The sequence below is a fragment of the Coturnix japonica genome, chromosome 2 (genome assembly GCF_054131305.1).
Source record: "Coturnix japonica strain WE chromosome 2, WE-NBRP24, whole genome shotgun sequence".
Classification (NCBI taxonomy): domain Eukaryota; kingdom Metazoa; phylum Chordata; class Aves; order Galliformes; family Phasianidae; genus Coturnix; species Coturnix japonica.
The window spans coordinates 119238089-119259304 of record NC_140664.1 but is presented as its reverse complement, the minus strand read 5'-3'; the positions used below and the strand labels follow the sequence as shown (position 1 = coordinate 119259304).

At 36.8% G+C, this 21216-nt stretch overlaps 1 long non-coding RNA gene across 2 annotated transcripts in view; it reads right to left on the bottom strand.

Moving 5' to 3' along the window:
• The window catches only part of LOC107309067 (uncharacterized), a 118910-nt gene that overhangs the window by 4948 nt on the left and 92746 nt on the right, over positions 1–21216 (bottom strand). For both annotated transcript variants that reach the window (XR_014943059.1, XR_001553061.3), the window contains one exon: positions 16115–16178. This is a non-coding gene — a long non-coding RNA (uncharacterized LOC107309067). The remainder of the gene's footprint in view (positions 1–16114; positions 16179–21216) is intronic.

Below are 21216 nucleotides of genomic sequence, written 5' to 3'. Positions count from 1 at the left end.
TTTATCTCTAGCCTCAAATAACAAGAAAACAAAACAAGCTACCATCTCTCTATTTGAATTAAGCAATATATCTTTGTCTTATTAAAAAGATATGCTCTGTGTTTTTTGAATGATGTGCAGTGATTGGATTTTGAAAGATGATGGGAAGGCTTTGGACGTGCCAAGTGGAGACCATGAAAGGCTCAAAGTAGTACATTTAGATCACCATTCTGTAATTTCATGCGTATAGTTGAGAACTGAGTTTTTTGTATTTTGTAATTCTTTCCTTCCTACTCAGGTCAAGCAGAAAGTTAAATAAAGTCAAATGTCAAATTTGCATTTACAGAATACTTTGCTTTTTTTTTTTTTTTTTTTTTTTTTTTTTTTCCACTTACAAAAGAGTACACATAATACTTCTGTGTATGGCTAAGAGATTTATTATTGTAACAGTTTGCTTTCTTCTCTAGCTTCATGTTATGCTTTGGAACTGTTTATATGCTCCTTTTGTGATTCATGTGCCTAAAAGTCTGAAGAAAAAACACGAGTGTTTGTAAGCTCTCATAGGAGTAATCCATTAATAAAATGTCCATGGATTTCCAACCAATGCATTGTCCATTAGCTCATCAGCTAATTGTAAACCATGCAATAGTTTACAATATGTAGATATGGGAGTTTCCTGCATGACAAAAGAAGATCTCTAATTTATGTGCATAGAGAACTGTTTAATTTTCAATTATCAGAGAAGCCTGGTGTATGACGTCAAATCTAAAAGCATTTGACCTTTAGCAACTGCTAAAAGTAGATTCTATACAAAACAAGAACTTGGCAATATGAACATAACAATTGTATACCTTTGCTTTCATGCTTAGTGCAGTAAATCAGTTCTTATTTGTGAGTGCACCAGCTTTCCAAATCTTGTATTACATGAACCATCATGCTACTATTATTTCCTCTTTTTTCCATGGTGAACATGGTTTGAGATGTGTTCACTATGTATTTTTATTCTCCCTTGCAATAGGACTGTGTTAATACAAAACACTGAATTAATGAGAACAGGTGGCCCTTCTGTTCGCTCTGTTATCCCACCCCATCAATCTCTTTCTTTGAGTGAGATCTGCTACTTCTTTTTTTCATGAATAAAGTGCTGCTTTTCAACTCAATTGATGTATAGTATCAAAAGAGTTTTTTCAGGCGTTGTTGTTACCTGAAGTTCCTATTCTCAGTGAAATCAATTTAATACAGTGCTTCTTCTATACATTGCATAACCTAGTCAATAGCTAAAATAGGTAAGGCAAAGTATCCAAAAATGCAGTGTATCATATTATAGAAATAAGATCTGTAAGTGGCTTCCAGTGAGATGTATGGATCATAGATTTACAAGAACATTTCCATCTTTGTATGCACTAATGCTCCAGGAATGAGATAGGGGATGTGTTCACGGAGGTACGATAGTTTCCATTATTTTTCAGTCTTGTTTCTCTAAACAGAGGAATTCCAGACAGCTGCATGAATATTTATATTACCAAGCAGGATACAGGAAACAAATATATTTGTATTGCATTTTTGATTGCTTGAAAATCTCACATGGTGTGGTTAGAAAGAGGTAGCTTTAGAATAGGCTGCAGAAGTCTGCAAAATAAGATAATGTCTAGTAAAAATGATGCAGGGGATGCTGCACAAATGATGTACAGCAAATAATATGAACATCTGGCAATTTTTCAGTGACTGTTCTGCAGTAGAATGGTGGGTTTTAAAGAATGTACTCAGAATCCTTAAGTTTATCTAAGGGTATAAATAGTGTTATAGGAGAAGGAAATATATCAGCAGCATGAAAGAAGAACAGTACTTTTGTATGGTTAGAAGTCTTGGATAATAATAATAAGCAGTACTAGCAGCAACATACTTGGCTGATATTTTGGCCAAATGTGTGCTAGGCTTCATTTACTAATACTGTGCAGTGAGTATAGGACAAGAATTTTGTCTTGTACCTGGAGTCAACAGTTTTGAAACATATGGTATTCATAAACAATATTTTCTCTCTTCAGTTATCCCTGCCATCTTAGTAGTTAATGTTAAAGGGCAATCTGCCACATTGTTCTTAACCCTTGATTTTGACTTCTATCAAGCAAGCCTAATTTTTAATCCTTTCCACTGAAAATTACTGTTTAACTTGACTAAGCTAACTTCTTCTTCAGTATGAATCATTATGTTGATGATATGAAAAAAAAAAAAGGAACAGTCTACTCAGAAAATAATGAGTTTCAAAATGAGGAGAAAACAAATGCAGATTTCAAGTTCCAAGTAAAAACTGACTGTAAGTAACAACTTCAGTGTCTGCGTAGATGAAGTTATAAGCTGACCTTCACTTTTTCCTCTTCAATTGCTTCATATCCTGGGCTCAGTTTTTTGTGAGCTATCCAGACTAAAATGAGAGCAACAACTATTTCTCTTTTTTTTAATGAACTACTATATAAAATTTTAGAAGTAATAAGCAGAAAGTCATACAGCCGATGAAGCACGCAGTGGCAAAAGTCTAAATCATTACAGCTTCCAACCAATTTTTTGCAAAGCTTGCATAAGGATTGATTGCACACTATTAGGATATAAAACGTGTTCACTGTGAAGTTTTTGTGCATTTCTTCTGGTTTAGAAACGAAGATCAGCCCTAGAATTCCTTCATACCAACACTGCTATCACTTTTTACCAACTCTGAAGAAAGACATGGCCCAAGGATACGTGGAGGACATAGCTCTTCTGATATAACTTAGTTCAAAGCATCAAGAACTGGAAATGTAAAGCATTGTGTAGACATGGCAAGGGTGAATGAGCAGAGTGTCAGGAATGTCACTTTGTATATACAGTACATTCTCTCTTTCCGAGGAATAGTCACTGACACTTTCTTGTGGCAGGCTCACACATATCTTTTCTGAACATGATTCAGTCTATAAAGATTTGTCCCTTTGTCTCCCATATCTTCATCCATCAGATCATATTATCATTTTCTCTTATTCCAGGGCTACAATATGTTCAGTTTCAGATTTATGTGGGATGTTCAGGCCCTATTTGGATAAAGTAACAATTGAAAAATATTTAAACAAACAAAAACAGATAAAATTATTTCAAATCATTTACACTGTAAATATTAATAGCTGTGACATAAATCACATTTAACATCCGATTGTCAATATTAGAAGACTGAATATCTTGTACAAGGACTTAATTGGCACTATTAGATATTTGAAATTAGTAATCTTTTTTGAACTTTTGATCATTTAAGGAAATATATAAACACAGGAAGATCCAGTCATCTCCTTTAGGTCATTCCTGATTTTTCCCCAAAATAAAATGGCTTTAAAGAACAATCAAAGGCATTTTAGCTGAAATCTTGAGATAATGTGTTAATTTACAGAAACAAAAAACAAAAGCCCTAACATTTTAAAAAATATTTCAGAATTTAAAGTAATTTCTTAGTAGTTCCAAGCAGGTATTATAGTACCATAAAAATAGCGTGCAATTCTTGACTTTCTGAGGATAAAATCATTCAAGTCTGATGGCAATTTATTTAACATTTTCCAGTGCCAAACTAAAAAAAAAAAAAAAAAAAAAAAAAAAAATTATTCTAAAAATTATGTATAAAATATGTAAACAATAGATATCCTTTCCTGTTTTTCCTAAGGTACATATGAGAGGATAGGATGAAATGGAATGGCTGAAGATTTGGTTTACTAGGCTCTTTACCTTTGTGGACAATATGACCGAGTTATATAAATAAAATGACTCACTGTAGAAAGGTCTAAATTTTCTAAACCAACACAACAAATTCCAACTGTTTTAGCTAAAATTGATGGCTTTTTGTAAAGGTCATTCTATCACGTCTACGTAGTTTAGAGTCAAACCATTTTATTGATGTTTTTAAACTTGGGTATGTACACTTTCACTTAATCTCTAATGTTCATTGACATCTTATATTTGGAAATGATGTTATTGATATAAGATGTCACAGGTCATGTATAGTGTTTTCAGATAATTAAAACCATCTAAGTCACAGTTGCCAGTCTTTGAAGCAGGTAGGTAGCTGGAATTCAAAATATCACCTAAAATCCTCACCTTAAGGATATGAAAGCTACATCATTTGCTATCTATCTATCTATGTGTATATGTGTATATTTAAGCACGTAGTGAAGCAGTATACAGAGTACAGAAACACACTTCACCAAAAAAAAAAAAACAAGGACTAGATGACCCAAAAGGATTACACTTTGTTTTCTCATCTGTATTTGATGTGTTTTATTCCATAAAATTATTTTTAAGTATTTTCTTCATTTGCCTTACTTTACTGTAACTGAATCAAAAATGTTTGTCATAAATAAAAAATGTCTTTAATAAATGGAAGAAAAGTATTATGTAGCATAACGAAAGTAACAATTTCTACTTTTTTATGCCTTGTTTTACACTCATTTTTACTTGCTGAAAGCACAAGGAGAAACAAATATATATGTCTTTTCCACTCAAGATATTTAGCAAAAAAAAAAAAAAAAAGGAAATAGCTTTAATTGACATCAATGCTAAGATTCCATGAGGGAACACTATTTTTATCTCCATTAATTGTGATACGCAAAGGATGTATAAAAATCAAACTTACTGATGATAATACCACGTACCCCAGAGCACCCTCATTTTTCTAATATCATCTCCTATTTTGTATTTCTTGAAACACAATTACTCCAAGTTAATCAGAAATTCAAGGATAAATGTTTTGAAAAAAAATATCAAGACAAACATAAAAGTTTTCTTAAGGAAATCTGTGATAATGCATTCACAAGAAGTTGCACTGTGGTTGGTAATACTTAAAGTTCCACTCCTTCCTCTGGACCCTAGGAATATACAAACAACAAATCAGTCTGCTCCCCAGCTTACTGTCTAATTCCCTTGGTCCTACCTCTGCATAGGTGGTGTTTGATATGTGCAGCTTCACCAAGGAGTGGGTATATGTGCAATTCTAAGAGTCCTGAAGCCAAATTTTGGGTGCTAGAAAGCAAAGTATCTTAATTCCATGTCAAGTTGAAGGTATTGAAAAAGATTGACCTGAAGAATACAGGGATTCATGTTCTCTTCTGAATTATACCAGTTCCTCCATATATATATATGGATCTGACCCAGCAGAAGGAATGCGACAAAGGAATGATCTGGTTTTTGGTTGGAGGACCTCTGCCCAATATTCTGCCTGTTCTATAGCCATTAGCAGAGAAATCCTTCATTTACTGTGTCCGCTGAACAATGGCTTTTATTCTGATAAAAACTGTTAATTTCACTAATCTTTGTCTGGCTCAGTTAATGAAATGTGGAATATCTGCTGAAGAGGAAAATAAGTCAACAAAACTTACTGCATCAAATACATACTACTATGTGGATGTTTTTTTTCCTAAAATGCTAAGAGGTGAAAAGCTAGTACATTTATCCAGCTTGCCATTCAGTCATACGAGCAATTACTTGCTAAAATCAAATGACGTCTAGATACTGGACAAAGATAAAGTTGAAAGATGATTCATTAAAAATATTTTTCTCCTCAATAAACAATTTGGTTTTTGAAGTAAATTGAACATAAAGAGTAGGAAGGAAGAAGAAAAATTTGAAATTTTATCATACCATTTTAAGTTTGCTTATGTCACAGAGAAAGTAAATGGCAATAGAGTATAAAGGAATCTAATCCGTAAAGGAAGAGAAAAAGGTTAAAGAAGTCAACAGTAATTAAATGGTGATTGAAGCTGAAAGAAAATTGATCTGTGTTAGCTGAAGGCCATTCTTGCCTTTTGGGATGTTATTCATCGGTGAAGAGGGGAAATAAAGGTTTTTCTTGTTTTGATATGGAAATGCATGTCATATCTTCTTAGCCTATGGTGCTGTGACTCAAGACTACACTGAGTTTCTGGTACACTGATTCTAATGTCCTATGCATGCTAGTGGGTATTGTGTAAAGATAAGATGCTCTAACAAAGCTTGGCAAGGTCAAAAGGCATGGGAGCTGCAGCGGTTTGCCTGCTGTCTTGGGGCAAAGAAAGAAAAGCACCCTAAAGCAAATGAATCTAAATAAGGGTAGCACTGACACATCCATGTAAAAGCTGTGCAATACCATGACTCAGGGATGCAATGATACACCCACAACACATCTGAAGTTTGACTCTTCAGGGGGGATACTCTTATTGCTAGCGTGGATCAATATGAAAGGAACATTATGTAGAGAAGTTTCACAAATGCCAGCAGCACTGAAAAGTACCTTAGAGTTTTGGTTTACTGCTTCAGATGTTGATTAGCTTTCTGTCAAAGCATGAAGAAATATAAACCTGAATCTAAACCTGTAACTCTGCTCTAGTTACATATTCTCCGTAACAAATGAATTACCAAATGCCACTGTAAACAGTAGTTTCTAGGCCAGGCAGAATCCCACTTCACAGAAGTCTTCTGTTCTTGCAAAGATCAGTGCCTCTTCCATTCCCCAGGGCCTTATAAAACAGAATACATTTCCCTGTTGTGAGATGTGGAGTGTGTGCTGTAGGCAAGGACCAGACCTTGTGGATGATCACTTGTGGAAGAAACATTGGACCATGGTAGAGGGTTACAAAACCTGCAATATTTACTGATTAGAGAACTAATCCTTCCATCATCGCTTAGTTGCAGTTTCTGTTTATGTCACTGGGAGTACTAAATGTGTTATGAGTCAGTACAGCACTATTTGTTCGTAGTTGTATAGATTTGTTAAATTAAGTGAATTTAAATGGAAAATCAAGTCTTTTGCCTTTCCTAAAGAGTAGCAGACAGCTACTAGATGATCTGGACTACATTTTTATGAGGTTTTTTGTCTCTAGAGAGAGCTGCATGAGTATGAGTGCAGAGTACCATTAACAACATTTATGTTAAAGAAAGATATCAATTCTTCCTCTAGTGAAGAAACAGGAGAAATAACAAATAAAGTACAACAACCCTATTTTCTTGTGAAATTATATCAGAAATCTTTCTGTTCTATAGTGGATATGTCACTAGCTGCCTGCCATTATTTTGTTTAACTTTGTGAAGTGTAATGATGATAAAAATCATTTGGTGCAGCCACATAAAAAAATAGCCTAGAAAGGAAAGCTTAGGCTTCATCACACTTCTCTTTTGCCTAGCAGATCACTTCAACCACTCAGGCTATTCCTTCTCCTTCTTCAGTCAATTTTCATCTGCATCTACTAGTGTTGTAAATGCCACAGCTCAATTTCTTACCAGTTTTTTTTTGGGGGGGAGCAGACACAGTCCATTTTGACTTGCTGAAAATCTGAAGTCAGTGTACTCCAGAATCTATTATTAGGTATTAGAAGGTATATACCAATGGGAAATAAATAGCAGACAAGCCATGATCTGTGAAGTCAAATTAGGATAAATTCAACACTAAATTCTCTGACCTAGAGATTAAAGCAGTAGAAATATTTCATACTGAAATTCACTAAAGCTAGAGCTAGCAGGACCTGAAAATTTCAGTGCTTAAATTTCAGGCATTCTGACATTTCAAGCATCCACTTATATTTAGGCTTTCTAAGAAGATTATCTGGTACCTGGAGGCTGTCTAGTGTGCTGGCACCACCAGGGGAGATGTGGTGTTTCCTAGTGCCATCAGCTCAGTGAGACATGGAGTTGACAAGGGCTCTGTACAGCTTCAGCACAGGATGACCAGGGTCATTGTGCATCCACGTCACACAGAGCACCTTCTTAATTCCCTGCATGTCAGCCACAGTAAATGCTCATGGGCTTGCTTTTATCTTACATCAATTTTCAATATGACTTTTCTTTGAGGTTTAAAATAGCACATATTCCCTGGCACTTGCTATGCACAGGTGTTTTATGGTTGTACAGAGTTTCAATTCATCTGTCAAAAATGTGCTCACCTACTGTGCGGGCAGATACATCTGAGCTTGTCACCAAGGACTCACTGTATAGTCCACAGGATGCTCTATAGACCTCAAAAGTAGGTCACATGAATCATTCCTTAGAAACTAACTCCCTTTACTCTCCACAGAATATAAGAAGACCTAAGGACAACTAACTCAGATGTAAACATCTACATTGCAAATCATTAAGATTATGTGATGTAATTTCTGAAAATAAGGATGACTTAAAATTGTCAGCAGCAATTTAGTGGGAGTTTTAAGCATCTCATTAATATATAAACATTAGATTTAAGTGCCTAAGTAGCTGCTAGTCATATACATCTCTTGGTTGATTCAGTCTTTGGTCAAAATTTGGATAACTGAATTTGTACTTTTGAATGAGAGGTCCAGTTCCCCCTCTTGGCACCTCAGAGCTTCACAAAGACCAAGAGTCAGTGCACCAAAGTTGGTCAGGCCCTGCTGCAGAATTTTAGACCTGGGGTACTCTTTCAAAGACTGTTTATTTCAGAGGACTCAGGTTTAACTTTTTCCAAAACCCTGGTGTTTGTGTAAAAGATGACATTAGTTTCTCTATTAACTCTGCACTGTTCTGTCACAGACTGGATGGCCGTGGCTCCATTCTGATTGTGACCAAATGAGTTTGATTCTGTGTGTTTTTTAAACTGCACGTTAGAAGGTCTTTCAGACTTGGAATAAAGTACAAGTATTTTTTGCTGATGGTCTACTTCACATTGATTCTTGGAGATATAATGATAGTATGTATGACTCCATAGCTTGAAAAGCATACAACTTGTAAGGGGGACAACCAAGTCTATATTAAAAATTATTTATATGTATTAACCAGTGGACAGATAACATGAAGCAGAAAAAGTCACAGACAAAATCACAAAGACCTAAAGCAAAATAAATGTCTAAATTCCACTACTTAATGCTTTACTAAAACTGTAAGAAAAGGAACATCTACAACAAGAAGAAAAAAAAAAGTGTTATTGTACATATTGTACAAATATAGTCTTCCTGTTAATATGGAGATAGACTTGAATTATCTTAAGAAAAGTAAGAATAATTCTCACAGTTCAATTTTAACCACTCTGAAATATCAGAAAGGGAAGAAAAAGCCAACAGTTTCTTACAGCTGCTTTCTGTGCAAGACTAGTTTTTTAAGAAATCCAGTTGAGTATCTCAGTTAACAGAAAAACAGAGCTCTGTACAGCTCAAGTGTGTCCTTCTAAAACCTTAAATCATATCCAAGCAAGGAAAATACCATCATAAATTCTGAGAGCTTATATTTGAAAATGCTGTAAGGTCAACAAAACTGTTACAAAAATATACTTTTTAAAAACAGGAAGCCTTTCAGTTAGTCTACAGGGCCACTTTCTGGTAATGATACAGAAGGAAAAGCTCACTTCAGAGTTTATATGAATTATACCAGTGTTCACATTCACATTCAGGAATAATTTTTTCTGTTGTTGAGTACTGAGCAGAGTATCTCTTTGAAATTGAAATGACTACAGAAATGGATAAGGAACAAATGGACAAATGAACAGTAAAAAATAGCCGAGAGCAGATGTTATTCAGGCAGTTGTTCTAGGACAATGCAAGGATGCAATAGCTGAGTTATTACTGGGGGTATGTAACTTTTTGCCTGAAACTGCCTTAGTAAAAGGACTGAGACTGCCAAATGGGATGTCAGTTTATAGAAATAATTCCAGGGAAGATTTGAGGAACTACAGGCCTGTGAGTCTGAAATCTACAGCGCACATCAGTAGCATGTTTAATAAGAATAGAAATAATACACAGCTGGAACTACTCTCTGTTTTTGTCCTGTGAAGTATTGCTTTATAAATTCAGAATAGATTGAAAAATAAAAAAACATGTAGATAAGGATGATCTGGTAGGTACCATCTACTTGGATTTCCAAAAGGCTTTTTACAAAATCCCTCAGTAAAGATTTTAAGAAAGTTAACATCTGTGGCCTAAAGGGGAATTTTTCTTTAGATGAATATCTGAATGAAAGACAAAAAATGCAGGGTAGGAGTAAATGTTTAGTTTCACATTGGAGGGAAACCACAGAAAGAATTCTTCAGAGACTGTTCGATATATTGAAAATGTCTTGGAAAAGGGACAAGTCAAGCTTGCTAATGGTAGTTAGTCACCCTGAACATCAAAGGACAAGGGCCAAATGTGGAGGACTGCAGGCAGATTTTATGTCACTAGGCAACTGAGCAATAAAATGGTGAAGGAAATTCAGTGTTGAAAAATTTAAAGCAATGTGCATGGGAAAATTCTAGCTTTATGTAAAAAAAAAAAATAAAAATAGAGGCTCTGTGGTGGTCTTTACTCCGAGGTGCAAGATATAGTTGCAAAGATAGATAACTGAATGTAAATGTCATGTAAGTATTGAGTAGTTGTCAAAAAGGCAAGTAAAAGATTTAGATTTTATTTTTAGGAAAGGGATAGAACAAACAGGGAACATCACTACACCGTTATATAATGTCAAGGTCTTCCTATGTCCCAAGACTTTCAAATTGTGGTCTCTTTATCCCAAAGAGATGCTATAGGTCTAATTCACATTCTAGGCAATGTGGTCTTCAAATGAGGTTTAGATTTATGAAAGTATCAGTGACATCAAGTTTTCTTTCTTGCATTTCTCAGAAAATATACATTTGAATATGGTTTTAACTGATATGCTTCAGTATTCTTATAGCCTTATTTTATGGGGGTATATATATATATATATATTTTTTTTTAATTAAATAAATTACTCAGAAAAAACATACCACTTGCAGTTGAGTACTTTTAATTCTAATCTATGGCAGGATTGTTAATGTTTGTTGGTCAGCAGGATTTCTTAATGGTGACGAGCATGCCTTATTTTGACATACTGAAAATTTCACAAATCAGTCCACTTGAAATACAAACAATCAAAACACGCAGAAGTAATCCTTCTTTCAGATGTTGAGATAATAAAATATTTCATAGAGAGATAATAAAACTTAACTTAGCTGATAAATGTACAAGAAATAGTGTCAGCAAGTATAAAAACAAAATTCTAATCAAGATGGGACCAACAAGCATGGTTTGGTTTCAAATTATTTAATTTTGGCAAGAAAAGCAGTCTGTAAACAGCCTTCCTTATGCAATTTTGAGCTCAGAAGTTTTTAACGAAAGAAAGCAACTACTAAACAACATAGGCTTAATTGTAAAATTCATTGCCAAAGGATACTGCAGAAGCCAAAACTATAATGATCTTACAAAATAATTGTACAAATTAATGAAAGAAAATGTCCACTAAGTGGTGCAAACCCAATGACTTGGGTATATGTTCCAGCTCTTATAGTCATAATTTGTGAACTGTCTGGAACCAGAAGGACGTACAAGTGAGGGGTGAAAGACAACTGTCTGACGAGCATTTATTTTGCTCAAAATAGCAAACTTTATGCTCTCCTATTCTGACTACAGTATTCCATCACTATTCACAAGAAATACTAGCCAAATTTAAGTTTAAACAGGAATAGTCTGTACCAACTTTCCTAACTGGAAGTCTTTTACTTTTAAAAAAATATAACTAAATAAATAAGAAAACAGAAAGATTAAAGCCTTTTAACAATGTCTTCAGCAATCTTTTAAGGATAGGCTGCATCATATGTAAGTAGTTACAACATTCTAGCAGAGCAGTCTGACATTTGCAGTTCACACTCACCATGTTAACAAAAAATTAAAGTGTTGAGTTCTTCTCACTCCCCATGCATCATCCTGCTCTCCTACTATAAGTGCTTTTGGGGAGAAATTGTGATCTGAAGAGATGTTTAATTCCTGAAAGAACTCCTTTGATTCACAATGGAAGATGTGTGAATTTTACAAATCTCTACCAAAAAAAAAAAAAAAAAAAAAAAAGTTTTTTGTTAATAGTTGGTGAAAAAGCCTAAGGAAAATGTGTACCTAATCCTATTAGCTGACTTAATATAGAATTATTAAAAGCCTTGATACACAGGATTTAACACAATCTTTCTAGCAGGGTGTGATGTAATCTATTTTTGTTCCTCTGCTAGCAGATGGCTTACCTTTAAGTAATTTCCAATATGTTAGGAGATCAAAAGCCATCCTTACGCCACTGAGGCAGTAATCGTTCCTCTCTGCTGGGGGTTGCTTGGGACTGCAGTGGGGATATGCAAAGGCTGCTGGCATTTCCAAACATAGAAGGCCGACATTTCTTCACACTTTGAAGTTAATAATCCTTCAGAAGTTGAAAAACTGAGAGATTTTCAAAACCCTTTTAATGTTCTATATGCCATGTGCTAAAGTAAATATCTGCAAGTAATCATTGAAGACTAGTGTAAGGAAGAGCTTCCCAACACGAACACTGCATGAAAGTTCTGCTGGACTGTGCAAGGCACATGTCTGTGCTACTGGGTATGATCTCTCTGGATTGCAAGCACACCATATTTATTTAGGGGTCACAGTTTTAGCTCTTCTTACCTTAAAAGTAACAGAATGAATGGTATCATTTCAATGTGACTTAGAGGTAAGAAACAATGAACTGACATTTTCCAAAAAATAAAGGTGCAGAAGTTAGTTCTCAGAAATAATGATAAAAAGTTCTGTATTTAAATGATCCAAAACCTGACTCTTAACAAATATTTAAATAATTTAGAATAAAGTTTGGAATTAGCTTAGTCTATATGAAGGCCTAAGGTTACTGAAATAACTGAAGGCCATTTCATGTGAAATTAAAAATAATACTTGAGTTGAGTGTATTTATTCTTGAAATGTTAAGAGTCTGACCATTCAAGAGCAGGAAGTTGGTGACTTAACACCTGGAAAAATGTTTGCTTCTGCCAGCTGTATCTTCTCCACAGTTGCAGTGATTTTTTTCTTCTGTTTGGATTTATTTGAGTCATTCATTCAAGCTGAGATACTAATCAAGTATGGAAAAACAAGAAAGCTTGCTTTCTTCTTTCAGTATATGAATAAAAATTGTGTGGTAGAGAATTGGATATGTTAGATTTAAACTTTTAAAGAGCAGAATGATGAGAACACCTCAAAAGCATTAATGAAATGCAGGCAGTATGCTCATAGTCATTTTAACATATTTTGATAATAATAGTCATAAGTTTCTTGAACATTTGAGTTATCTAAGACAGTTTCCTGCAAGCATCCAAAAACAATAGGCTAATCGTGACCAAGACTTTAATCAGCTTGTTTGTAGGAAGTATCTTATACTGTTTTATCACCATAATAAAGTACAAAATGAAATCAGAACGAGGTACAGTAAGACATATTACAATCATATGCTCTTGAACATCTGCTGTCAGCACAGCACATTGTGCCAGGGTGATCTGAGGTACCGTAAGGTGTCAATAATATCTGGAAGCCAAGCCAGATGTGTGCCTCCCTGCCTGGTGAGGTTCAGAGCTCGGGCAAAGTTACCACTGCAGTCTCATCTATGCATCCTGTCAGTATGGAAGATCAGGAGGGCTCGTTAGCTCCTCTCTGCTGCATTCAAGCAAGTGCAGAAACCTTCTTCACTGTTAAACTCCCTCAGCAGGAGAATTAACTCAAAGAAAGGTTAGGGTTCTGCAGTGCAAAGAAAGAAATTATACTGAAATCATGTCCAGAAGCGTTGCCTCAGTGCAATTTATTTCTGCCAAGGTTGCAGTAATGCAACAACAGTTTCAATGTGCCCCAGAATCAGCTTCATTTGTCCAGTCATTAATACAGAGAAATATCAGATACTGAACACTCTCAGATAGCATTCAGCAACTGATTGCTAAGAATAGGAAAGAAAGATTGCCAGAGAAATTCTTCATTCACAGTAACAAAAATAAAACATTATAAATAATCTACTATTTGGGCAGTACTGTAAAATGTCTGTTTTACTAGGGAGAACTAGAGATAGAAATTGCAATAGTTGCTGATACCATTTTTATATTGATTGTTGAAGTAAGAACAGCCTCTTTGACAACTATCTCTGCCATCTTCATGGCCTGGGCTGTGGAAGGCCTGTGCCTTGCTCAGGCCCTCCTCCTCTCCTCTCCTCTCCTCTCCTCTCCTCTCCTCTCCTCTCCTCTCCTCTCCTCTCCTCTCCTCTCCTCTCCTCTCCTCTCCTCTCCTCTCCTCTCCTCTCCTCTCCTCTCCTCTCCTCTCCTCTCCTCTCCTCTCCTCTCCTCTCCTCTCCTCTCCTCTCCTCTCCTCTCCTCTCCTCTCCTCTCCTCTCCTCTCCTCTCCTCTCCTCTCCTCTCCTCTCCTCTCCTCTCCTCTCCTCTCCTCTCCTCTCCTCTCCTCTCCTCTCCTCTCCTCTCCTCTCCTCTCCTCTCCTCTCCTCTCCTCTCCTCTCCTCTCCTCTCCTCTCCTCTCCTCTCCTCTCCTCTCCTCTCCTCTCCTCTCCTCTCCTCTCCTCTCCTCTCCTCTCCTCTCCTCTCCTCTCCTCTCCTCTCCTCTCCTCTCCTCTCCTCTCCTCTCCTCTCCTCTCCTTTTTTCCTTTCCTCTCCTTGTTCATAGTTCAAGGATGCTCAGAAATAAGCAGAGTCTTTTGTCCCTTTGTGATCTTATCTCTTTTCTTCTGTTTTTCCTCATATTTTAAACAAGTCCATAATTTTTGTTCAGTACTGTTTGCCAGTTAGTCTCCAAAGCTGAAGAGCCTTCTGTTTTATCCCTGTTTTTAAGATAGGAAGCTGAGGCTCAGAGAAGAGATGTGATTTATTCAACATAAGCCAAGATCCTTGTGCTTTAGTCAATCACCTCTGCTTCTCCCTAAGCTCTCCTCTTTTAATAAAACGAGTCTTTGCTTTAACTTCAATACTTATTATTAATGAGAAAGCTACACTGAGGGAAAGGCTAAAATTACCTTGAAGCCTCTGTTCACTCTGTTACCTTAAAGCCAGTGTTCACAAAAATGAAATCTTTCCAGTGAGGTGGATTCAAACAACAGGTTCAACCAACTGATAATGTGACCATAGAGGGAAAAACAGACAACCATTGCATTAGGAGGACATCCTTGTATAGTCAAGGGAAATCAAATAAGATTTCCTTTGGAATACATGTCTTGCAGAAATACCTTAGCGCAAAGCCATCTCTTTCAGGTATGTCAGCATGGGAAATAAAAAATCTAAGTTAGCAATAGGTGTCTGAGAAGGCGTATAAATCTTGTAGCCATTAAAATAGAAGAAAAATGCTTCCTCTCTGATTTGCACTTGCATTTCTACTGTGTATTCTGTACTCTTTCCACATCCAAGCTGGTCTGGATACCCAAAGGAAACAAAATGATTGAGCTCACAATAGGTTATAAACAGAGAATATCCAGGGTTCATGCCAATTAGAAGAAGGAGTATGTCCTCAAGTTTCATAGTTCAGTGTCTTGGATTTAACTCCCTCTCTGAGAACACAATTGCAAAAAAACAGACATCTTAGCAATGCTTCCCAGGTATGCTTGCTGCCTGAAATTTCAACTGAGGAACCTCAGGCTGGCATATTAGCAAAAGCAAAAGGCACCACTTTCTTTTAAGCACAGCACAGGGAACAATTATGCACAAAAGTCTCTCTGATATATATTCCAACACAGGCCATTGGTACACAAGCCATCCCATCCCAAGGTGTCTGGACATAAAGGGCTTGTCAAAATGAATATGAGATGACTACTGTGAGTCTGTATATATAGAAAAAAGCATAGCACAGCAGTGACTGCACAGCACTTTCTGAATTCCTACTGTGTACCAGGCAAAGATTTTTCAGTTCATACATCATTCACAACTTGCTACAGGGATTCCACAAAGCCAGTACATATCCTTTACACAAAGGGGGAAGAGATTCAGAAAAGAAAAGATTCTGAAAGTATGTCTGCTGGATGAGCAGACAGTGTCAGGGACACACACAAAGCTAAGCAAGAAGCAAAATAAATAAGTAAATAGTGACATCGCCTCTACTCCATCCAAGCCACTGTGAAACAAAGCACCACCTCTGGTATCACAGTGTATCTTCTCACTGCAGAGGGAGAGAGCAACCTCTGAAAGGCTTTCTCCATCCCCCTACCCAACCTTTTCCCCCCTCCCCCGCCTTCCCCACCTCCCCAGGAAGAATTCACAGTATTTGGTATACAAATGGCAAGAGAAATGGGGAGAAGAATTGGTAAAAATAGCATGGGATGGAGTGCATTTGGATTCAATTCACCCATCTTTACCAATCTACAAGGAAGATATCTCACCTTGGATACTTACTTAGGTTCTTTTACAGCCCCTTCCAAAGGCCATCTCTTCATGCTGCAGAGGCTATTTTAGGAAACTGTGAACAACAGAGGTCAATATGGATGAACCGTGGATAAGTGTTTTTGCCATTGCTCATTAAACACAACACATTATCTTGGCTATGAACTGAATCACTTTTGCTTAGAAATGTTCTTCAGAGGAGATCCTGCACAGGGACACACAGGAACATCCTCTCACTAATGGACCTACATGGATGAAAGAAAATCAGAGTCATGCATAGTAAAAGCAATTCAGAAGGCAAATCTGCAATGAGAAAACTCAAAAGCAGTGGCAAGACAGAGCTGATTAACATTGATCCAGACAGCTTTTTCTGATTAGATCACTTTTGGGGACTGAAAAAATAGAAATAAAATTTTGGGGGGCACAGATCACTTGATAAACAGCCCCAGACCTGATGAAGAAGAGAACAAATAAGAGCCACCTTTTTACCCTCACTTGCCTAAAAATTAGTTAAGAAAGTACAACAGTAACTACTATGATTGATGGTTACAGGTAATGCCTGTTGTTGTTTTCCTTGAAGTATCATCCTCCATTCACTGTTTAAATAAAGTTTGCCAAAAAGAAAATGTTAAGGGCTTCATACAGCGTGGGTTCTGTGCCATAAGCAGTGGTTAAAAAGTAGTTTATAGATACTATATCACACACAAGGCAGCACTGCAGCATAGTGCCAAGCCCAGATCTAATCTTGAAATGTGTTTTAACTCTGAAATGAATACTGTACTGCAGACTGCCTGCTAGTTTGGTTTCAACCATATTTTATCTCCTGGGGTTCTGAGCTGATTGTAGCAGAAAAAGGTGCCAAGACAGTCTCCTTATTAAAATATATGGGTTACATATGCACCAAGTTTTACACACAGTTTAGACTTAAACATCAGCAGCATAATGCATGTTGGGATGTAAACTGTTTTCAGATGTGTCTATGGGCTCGGGTGGAAAGGAAAATATTAGTGCTACTCAAACTGATGGCAGTCAGGACCCAGAAGGTGAGCTACAAAGTTCTGAAGGGGAGCTGCTGTGATTCTCAAAAGCTATAACCCTGACATTGAGGTTAGCTCTATTTCTCCCTTATACAGCAATGTGTTGCATTATGGCTGTCTAAATATTCCTGGAAGCATTTCAGAGATTTTGTGACCCAGATGTGGATTATGTGTAACACTAACTATGTACATGCTGGAGATGATTACACTGGGAGCTTTCAGATTCCATTCTGCACGTGTAGTACTGAAAAGAAACTTGACTTGTACTTATGAAATTCCTTTTGACCATAAGAAAAACAGAAGGAAACCCCCTTTGGAGACTTCCATAATGGGAAACAGGAAACAGGGCTGTCAAGAATGGAAAGTTTGCAGCACAGGAAAAACAATGGACTATATAAACATAAATGCCATTATCAGATATTGTGCAATGGCCTTGCAATAGGTCTAAAGTTGAAAATATGCAGTGGTTTGTGTTTTTGTTCAGATCTGAAGATTGTTTTATGGGTTATTCCCGTCCTATTGAGATCAAGTGGTATTTTTATATTGACAAATGGGCATAGGTTAAAACCCAGGGGTAGTGGTTTTTAAAAAGACACTCTTTATGAGAGCTTTCAGCATCTTGATTCATTTCTGCTCCTTGTTTTTGCATTTCTTCACAATCAAAGCATTTGAATTGCAGCAGTTGTCATGAAGATTAGTTGGGTAGCAATACAATGAGTTTTAATGATAGCATTTAAATATTCAAAACAAGATCCCAGTATTTTGTAGTTCCTTCCATGGTTTCATTTTCTCTACAGAACTGATAAAAGCACAGATTTTTCACTGACATGGGAGATTTCATTCAGAGGGAATGTATAGCAGCCTTTTGTTAGACCTCAGTAATTCTCTTCTAGGGCTTCTCTGAAAGCAAGAAAACACAGAGGATTCCAAAATCTGACTTCCTTGAGGACTCCTAAAAAAGGGAAACAGAATAGAATCATCGAATGATTTAGAACCTGATTGTTGCTTCAGAGTATTCCTGAAGTGAACCGCAGCTCACTGCTTGTAAAGGTGCTGCTTTCAGACCTGCTTTAGCACAGCTCAAAACAACTCACCAATCTCTAAGGAACATATGGCCTCTTTGGCTCGCATAGAAAACCAAAGAAATCTCAGAACAGCTTTTGCTAGTTTACATTTATACCTTAAAGTCTACATTTCAGCAAAATTCACTAGAATACAGTAGCCAAGCCAAAAGCTCTTCTGTTTTCAACTCAGTCTCCGGTATTTTCCATACAACTGCTATCAACACTCACTCTGCTAAGCGAGGTTTCTAGCTTCTTTGCATTGATGCCAGAGAAAGTTCTGGGACACATCAACAGGTTGAAAATTGTAACCTTGTCCTGCAGGTTATGAGTAACTACAAGGGGATAAGGAGACACCTCTGATTTAATATAGATGTTTACATTACAGTGGTCAGTATCAGTGGAATCAGGGCATGACTGATCTCTCTCAGCCTGTATAAAACTATTGTTTCTTTACATTGACTGTAAAATGAGACTCATGACTATCTTGGACAAATATATCCACAGTGTAAATATAAATATATGGGTCAAATAGTTTCCACCCCTCACTAACACTTGCTGTGTACGTTCAGGAGGAGCTCAAGGACATCCTCATGGTTCAGCACAGTTGCTCTAAGAAAAGATGAATTCAGCTCAGCCTTCTCTGAAGCACTGGCCCTCTTCTGCAGACAGAACTGGACTGTAAACAGAGCAGCTCTATTATGAATGTGCTTCAGCTGCAGAAGATTTTAAATGATCTATCCCTGTTCAGGTGGGATATGCACATCCTGGAATTGTCATTACCTTGAGTAATATGTAATAAGTATGGGAGTCTGTTGCACGCCACTTTGTATATGACTGTTACAATGAGTTGGATGTTGCTCTTGGAGATGGCTTAGACCTGATTAGAGATTGTGTTATTGACTGGATCTACTGAATTTATCACTTATCTTTCATCTTTAGAGATACTTCACAGATTTTTTTTTATCATTCCTGTGTTTGAAATCATAAAACTGGTAAGGTATCAATACTTTCTACTTTGCTAAGGCCAGCATCAAAGATCTAAAAAGTCTTCTGCCTCAAGAATCAGAAAAAAATATATTTGTATGGCTTCTAGAAAAATCTCTCACCTCAAGCAAATTCATTGGCAATGTTTTGATCTGATAATCTAAAACTCTTTCATGAATGAATAATGTAATTTTTGTGCAGTACAAAACATATCTACTGGAAATGGCACTGATTATCTCTTTTAACATTCCTCTTAAAGTGATACGATTCAACCAAAGATAATGGGTTAATAAAAATCAGCAAGTGTGCTAATGCTAAGTGGTACCAAATAGTATTTCCTGCTCCTCTTTCAGATATTAAGTTTGCCCATCTACCCTTCTCACATCGCCCTTCTTCTGTCCCAGGGAAATGGCTGCCAAAGTCCCTTGGATGTCCACAACCTTGGTGGCCATCTGTACATGGGAGGTCTCTGCTGAAGGAGGCCCTGTTTCCCTTGGCTCAGCTAACAGGGTTTCCACTCTCTGCCTGGGAAAAGGTCTTCTGCCTGTGATGTTCAGTAGTCCCACTGTGCCTCAGCATTGATCAATAGTCCTCTCCCTGGCCTCTTATTTTCAGTTTCTTCTCTTTTTAGGTCTCTGAGCAAATGAGAAACTGAGCAGCTAAGTAAAGAGAGAACAAAAAGGGGCATTTGCCTTTGCAGTCACCTCTTATTCTGTACCATTCCGGACGCTTCTCCTGAAATGGTGGTTAAAAAGTGGTGATTATGCCAAGAGGACAGCTGAAGGTTTCTGTTTCTCAAAGTATTGTCTGCATTTTTTAGTTCTGCTGTTCTGTGGAGGTTTTCCTAAATGAGCTGTGACTGAGGGAAGTACAAAAATTAACTGACTCTCTTCAGGACATAAAGTGTAAAATTAAAGCTATCAGAAAGAAGAAACTGCTTCTAACAGCCAAAGGCTTGACTTCTGTCAGCTCAGCACTGAGCTCTCCCCACCATTGTCTGCCCTTGGAATTAGATTCCAGCTGCCATTTTCTGAAGTACCTCATTGACTACAGTTCAAATTTTCCTTGCGTATGATATGAAAAGCCTGGCTACACTTTCTGCTCACCCTAGACACATCATTTTCAATGATTCCTTTATTCCAAAATTAATGACAGCATACTCTGTGGTCCTGTTGTACAGATCTTAGGAACAAATGACTTCAGACTGCTCTAGTCATCTAGGAGAAATAGGACCTCCACAGCACAATTCATCTCCCCTATCTTAAATGTCTGTTTTAGGACAGAATAAATCACACTCTGGAAGGTTTGTCTCTTCCCATTGACTGCTAAGGATCTCTAATAACTGCCAGTGAATAAATGCCTAAGTTCTGAGGTTTAAGATGAAGGTCAATGAATCCCACCATAAATGAAGAGCTAAATGTTTCACAGAGGCTGCGTTACCTAACCAGAAAAGGACTCTAGAGAAATTTGTGTCATCACAGAAAAGCTCCTTTTCTTTAAAGACCTAATGTTTCCAAAATGCTGCTTTGCTAGTGCCTTAGAAGAAGAAAGAAAGAAGGAATATCTTAGGGAGAACATCAGATACAATCTAGTAGCTGCCAGCAGGAGGAACCCCAAGCTATACGTACTGACTGCTATGATGTTCCTTTAACTTTGCATGGTAGGATTATATTAGAATTAACTAAGGTAATCTTTCAAAAAAAAAAAAAAAAAAAGAGTAGTTTTTCTACTGCCAGTTTGGTAAATGGCAAAGTTGAGAGAAATGGCGATTTAGGGACCAGTGAGCGATGCTGCAACTGAGCTCATTTTCAGTGCTCTGTGTTGCTTAGAAACACGACTTTTATCTTCTCTGAGACCTGAAAGGTTGTGCATGTACACAGGATGAAGATGATGGCTTACAGATGACAAATGTTTCAGAATAATTCATTTAGAGAAAGCACAGGTAAAGGAAAATATGTGAAAGTGCACTAATTTTAAGTTACACTTGGGCTTTTTGAAAGTAATGTTGTAATGAGCAGCATTTTGTAGG